We start from the raw sequence: 6,000 nt of genomic DNA, 5'->3' as shown, positions 1-6,000 counted from the left end.
TGGGCGTAGGGCGCCACCTCGCTGGTGGCCGCTGCTTCCCGCCCTCGTCCAGGGCAACCCCGTGGCTGCTGCGTGGCAGGGCTCCCACTCCTCCTCGGGGCCTAGCACCGGCGTGCGTGGCTGTCCCTGAGCCCCGCTGTCCCGTCCACTCAGATCGGCCACAGAAACCGGCCGTCGGGGGCGGGCCCGACTCCAGTCAGCAGACGCTGGGAATCGCAGAACCCCCTGCCTGCTTCACACTCAGTCGCAATGGCCTCTCGTTCCCTGAGTCGCTTGGCAAAGATGCACTGGACACCTCCCAAGTGTCAGGTGCTGGATGAGGCTATGGGGCCGGCAGAGAGGTCAGCGCTAGGGCAAGGGGACAGGTAGACACAGCCACCTACAGCTGTCGAGGTGGGCCTCCTGGAGGAGGCGGCCTTTCTGTTTCTGTTTCTGTCTGTGTCTGACAGACTAGATGGAGCCCACACGGAAAGACGCGGATGTCGGAGAACCCGGCGCGGGGTGGGGTGTGGGTCACGGCCGGGCCCTCCTGCGGGCAGACTCCTGCTCTGGGCTCTGGGGTGGACGCCGAGGCCCTCTTCCTCAGCCCGGGGGAGGGGAGGCGGAGGCTCCCTGCCAGCCCCCCCTCCCAGTGCGGCCAGTCCCCTGGGCTGCGGGCTCGGCCACCTCTGCGCTCGCCCGCCCGGGGCAGCAGCCGGGATCCCTGATTTCCGGAGGTCCTCCCTGCAGGGCGGATGCGAGGGCCCCGGGGGCGTCACAGGTGCGGCCTGGAGGGGCCCAGAGCCCAGGAGTTGCCGCACTCCACACTGTGGGGAAGTGGGGCGGGGGGCGGGGGGGCTGAGCTAGGTCCTAGTGGGGCAGTGTGGCCAGCGGGGGTGGGGCGCCGGCCCTGGGCAGGCAGGGCTGCCCCTCCCCGAGGAGCTGGGAGGGCGGGTACAGGCTCTGGCCGCCGTGGGGCACGGGGCGCGGGGGCCGCAGGGAGCCGTGGAATCCCTCCTCTGATTCGGCTCCAGATTGGCCCGGGGAGGAATCGGGGAGAATCGATTCGTGCCAGGTCCTGGCGGAGCCAGGCAGCTGCGGCGGGAGCCGGCCCACCCCGCCCCTCCCCCGGGGCCCCCTTCCCGCCCCCACCCCCGGTACCCAGGGCCAGCCTGCTGGCGCCTGGGAGGGGGCGGGGGCGAGGCTTGTCCCTGGGTCATCCGGCATCACTGGCCAGAGGCAGGACCCAGAGCAGACAGAACGTGGAGGGCAGGGGCCGTGGGGGTGGTCCGGGCCCACACCCAGCTCCACGGGGAGGGGTGAGAGCCCTCAGGTGGGCTTCCCACAGGAGGTGGCCATGAGCTGGAGCCCCAAACGCTGGCCAGGGAGAAGGGATGCCTGGCAGGGCTGGGAGGAGCCTGGGTGAGCCTGCAGCAGGGGCCACCTGTCCCCTCCTGGTCTGGACGTGGCCCCCCAGCCTGTGTCCCCTCCCTGGGCACTGTCCTGGGCTGTGGGCATCTGGGCCACCTCATGCTCTCTGCCTGGTCCTGGCTTCCCCAAGCATGTTTGAGGTCAGCCCTGAATGGCCTCCTGGGCGGGCAGGGGTGCAGGACCTGGCCCATGCAGCCGCTCGCCCGCCCCTCCCCCACCCCTGCAGGCATGCTCCGTGGAGACCCCGCCCCCTGGACAGTGTGGGAGGAGCCCTTGGAGGTGTCCTGCTTGGCAGGAGGCCAGGGGAGGCCTGGCCCCGGACGGCGCCCGTGGCTTCTGAGCCTGTCTTCTCTGCCAGCCAGGGCCGCGTCCACGGCTGCCGGCCGCCCCTGCCCGCCGCGGGGCCCTGTGGCTTGGTATTCAGTCTGGGCCACAGCCACCACTGGCCAGCTAGCGTCCCCTGGGGCCCGGGGGCTGCGGGCCTGGGCCCAGGTTCATCCTGACTCAGAGCGCTGTGGGGCCAGCGTCTCCGTGAAGCCCGGCAAACACCGGGGCCGCCGGTTCTAGGGGCCGCTCCGCCAGCGTAGACGGCTGGGGGCGCCAGAGCCCCTACCCACACAGCGTCGCGGGGAGGTGACCCCGGGCACCCCGAAGTGTTCCCAGCCGGAGCCGTGGGGCTGCCCAGGACCTCCGAGGGCTGTGGGGAGCACAGGCCCCTCCCTGCTGGCTGCTGGCAGCAGGGGGCCCAGGGGTGGGGGTGGGGAGGGGTCTTTGGACCACACGTGGCTCTGGGAAGAATGAGAAGGGAAAAGGATGAGCCCAGCCCCATCCACGGGGCGACTCCTGTCACCCTCTTGGCCACCGCCCACCCCCCCCTCCTGCCCTCTGGGCCCAGCCCTGCCCTGCTGTCTGCGTCCCCGGTGCAGCCAGGCACGGCCCAGGGCCCACGGTGGGGGGGCACCTCACCACACCCGGCCCGGCCGCAGCCCCCAGCCGCGGGCCGTCAGAGAATGGGCGCCTTCACGGCAGCCTGGCCCCGCGTGCTGGGCCCCGGCCTGGCCCGGCCCACCGGCCCCCGCCCACCAGTGCCCGCGGTGCCCTCCTCCGCGCGCGCGGCTGGCGGCAGGGCCTCCCCGTGCAGGACCGAGCAGCCACCTGCTGCCCACAGCCGCGGCCGCACAATGGGCTCCTTGTGAGCGCCGGGCGGCGGGCAGCGCCTCGCGGCCCTCCCGGGCTCACAGCCCCGTTGTGCTGGGGCGGCTGCCCTGGCCGGGCAGCAGGAGCCGGCCAGGCCGGCCCCACCCGTCCTTGGCCACGGCGAGGCCGGCTCCCGCCTGCCTGCCCTCGGGAGAGGGTGGTCTGCCTGCCGCGGGCAGGGGTTCAGGGCGGCGGCTCTGTGCCAAGGGCACCTCCCTGGGTGTCGCTGGCCGCCTGGCTGGAGCAGGGCCCGAGCTGTCTGCACACGGCCGGGGCAAATGGCAGAGCCACGGTGACCCCGGGGGCCCCATGGATTCACCTTGCCGGGGAAGGGGCCCCGAGGGACCCAGTGTGGGAGCTGGGTGTGTGCCCAGGTGGGGCCGTGGGGAGCCCCGGGAGCCGCCAGCTCCAGATGCGATTTAGGGGCCAGGGCGGGGTCTGCTGGGGGCCGGGTGCTGAGCCACCTCTCGCTCAGCCCCGGGGCCGTGGGGAGGTGGTCCCTGCTCTGTGCTGAGGCCCCCAGGCCCCGTCCTGGTGGGCAGCAGCTCGCCAGCCTGGGTCTGCCTGCCTGCCACCATCGAAGTTCTCGGGTGCTGGGGGACCTGGGGCCACGCGTCCTCAGAGCTCTGCAGGATGGGGGTGGGGTGGTAGCGCGGGCTTCCCCCCCCCACCATGGGATGTGCCTGTGACCCCAGAAGGTCACCCTGAGCTGGACAGAGGAGGGCTCAGGCTCCTTGTCGCCCTCTCCCTGGCTGAGAGGAGGCCCAGGGCTCCGAGCGCCTGGATCCAGCCGTGCCTGCAACTGCACGAGGAAGCTCAGTGCTTCTCTTTACTGCCTCAAGAGTGCCCTCGGGGAGCCCCCAGCCCCTCCCCCTGCAAGGCCAGTGCCCAGGCCTCGGCGGAGGGCCATTGCTACCTCCCAGGGCTGGCAGACACAGCAGCCCCCTGCCCCGCCGTGGGGCGACCCACGCAGCCCCTCCTCCACCGGAGCCAGGGACGGGGTCTGGGAAGACAGCTTCCTTCCGCGGGGTCTGCTGGGGGGTGGTCTGCAGCAGCGTGGGGTCAGCAGCCCGAGGCCACTGGAGGTGGCAGGGACTCTTGGGGCCCCTTAGGGCCACTTCTTGCCCAGGGAAGGGAGGCTGGGTCCTACTCAGGGGATGCTCAGGCCACCTGGGGGCTGCTGTCCTGTGGTGGGGTGGCCACAGGACACACAGGAGGCCCAGTCCCGGACCCTCTCCTGGGAGGGGCCCCACACCCCGCAGTCCTGGGGGGACCTTGCCCTCTAGTGCAGCCGCTGCCTGCCTCTTCCATCAGACTGTGCCCGGCCCTGCCTGCCTCTTCCATCAGACCGCCGGCCCTGCCCCCAGCCGCCCCCCGGGGCCCTGGCTCCGTGCCCCCTCCCCGCTCCCCGCCAGCAGCCAGAGCCAGAGCCACAGCTGCATTCACACGTGGGGAGGCGGGGAGGGGGCGGGGCACGGAGCCAGGGCCCCGGGGCGGCTGGCTGGGGGGACGCAGTCCCCGAGCAGGGCAGCGTGGCCCACGTGGTCACCCCAAAGACGTGTGCCTTCTGCTGTGGGTTCATCGGTTTCTGTGTCCAGCCCTGGCCAGAAAAGAGGCCCATCAGAGGCAGGGACATCTCAGGGCGGTCAAAGGTAACAGACGGTCTTAAGGGGCGGAGGGCGGCAGCCGGCCCCTGCTGTGCGCTGGCCCTGAGCCCCTGCGGCCTCCCTCCCGGTCCCTGCCCACAGGGGGTGCCGGCACCTCCCGCCACCTGCGACTGTCATGTACACTCTGCCGGGCCTCGCAGGGCCGCTGTCCAGTCCCAGGGACCTGGGGTGGCCAGAGAGAGGTGCTCCAGGCCTCCTGAGTGTGGCGCGGCCCCGCGTGGGGCCACAGGGCGTCGAGCAGGCTCAGGGCCAGGTCTGGTAACTGATGTCGATGCCACGGGCAGGGCGGAGCCAAGCTGGCGGGGCGGGGGCGGGGCAGGCAGGGGCTGGCTGCTGCCTGTCACACCTGGCGCCGTGGGGCCTGGAGCGGCAGCAGGGGGGTGTGGATGGGGAGGACGGACCAGAAGATGGGACACCCTGGCTCCGCCCACACAGGCTGCCTGTGGCCAGCTCACGCCTGGGCCCCCAGCGTCCCCAGTGCGTCTGCCCCCAGAGGGAGGGGTATAGGTGTCGGGGGTTTGGGGAAGCGGCCTGGACCATGGGCTGTGACCCACACTGCACCATGTCCAGGGTCAGCCTGAGGATCAGGAGGAGGCCCGGAGATGCCCCTCGGGGGTCCCAGCTGGAGATGGGGTTGGGACCTCAGGGGCGCCTAGGCCACTGCTGGTCAGCCTGTCTCCCTGGGGCTGAAGACCAGCCCCCGCAGGCCCAGCCCCAGCCCAGCCCCCACGGCCACGCTGGCCACTCGAGGCCACAGAGGGCTCAGGAGGGTGGCGGCAGCGGAGCCCAGCCTGGGGCTGAGCCCGAGGCCCCTGCAGCGCTGGGCACAGAAGGCCCGGCCAGGCCTGGCTCTCTGCAGGCTGGAAGCAGAGGAGCCTGCGCCCGCGGGGGTCTCCCCCACTCCCAGCTCCCCGGGCGCCCGCGGGGGTCTCCCCCACTCCCAGCTCCACCTCTCCTCCTGTTGGACGCGGCCTCGGTGACGCCGCGCCCCTGGGCCCTGTCCCCAAGGAGACCCGCTCTGAGGCCAGGGGCAGCGACCGCCCAGGGCAACGGCCGAGCTCACACCCGCGCCTCCTCACGCCCCCCACAGGCGACTGCGCTGCCGGGGCCTGGCCTGGGTGGGCTCATCAGCGCAGTGCCCCCTCTCCTGGCCCTGGTGTCAGTGGCCGCATGGCACCAGGGCCCAGCCCAGCCATGCACTGTGGCCACCTGGGCTCCGGGCTGCTCACTGCTGGCCAGGCTGCTGGCCAGAGAGGAGCTCACCTCCCTCCCTAGGACCTGGCCAAGACGTCCACAGTCTGTCTCACAAGGCTGGGCACATGTGGCCACACAGACCGCCATCCCCAGCCCAGGCGGGCCAGCCACCGAGGGCCTGGCTTCCGGGGCCCCCAGACTTGAGGACCCCAATATCCATCCCGGCCAAGCCCCCTGGGCTGGGCAGAGGGGAGGGCACGGGACCCCTGAGTCCCAGGGCTGGGTCCTTGGCAGGAGGAGCCGGGCACACGGGGTACACACCTGCTCTGAGTGGGGAGGGGGCTTCCGGGCCCGCAGCTGTCGGCCCCGAGGACAGCCAGCCTCCCGGCAGCAGCTGGGCCGGAGGCTCGGGAGCCGGCACAGCCAGGGCCCAGGCGGCCCCCGGCCCCGGGATCCCTTACAGCTGCTGCCGAAGCTGGAGGGAACCGAGGGGGTGGGAGGGAGAGGGCTGGGGGCCAGCGTGGGGCGGCCA

This window comes from Oryctolagus cuniculus, chromosome 19 (assembly GCF_964237555.1).
Source record: "Oryctolagus cuniculus chromosome 19, mOryCun1.1, whole genome shotgun sequence".
Classification (NCBI taxonomy): domain Eukaryota; kingdom Metazoa; phylum Chordata; class Mammalia; order Lagomorpha; family Leporidae; genus Oryctolagus; species Oryctolagus cuniculus.
The sequence above is the reverse complement of the archived record's forward strand: the minus strand, read 5'-3'. Positions refer to the sequence as shown.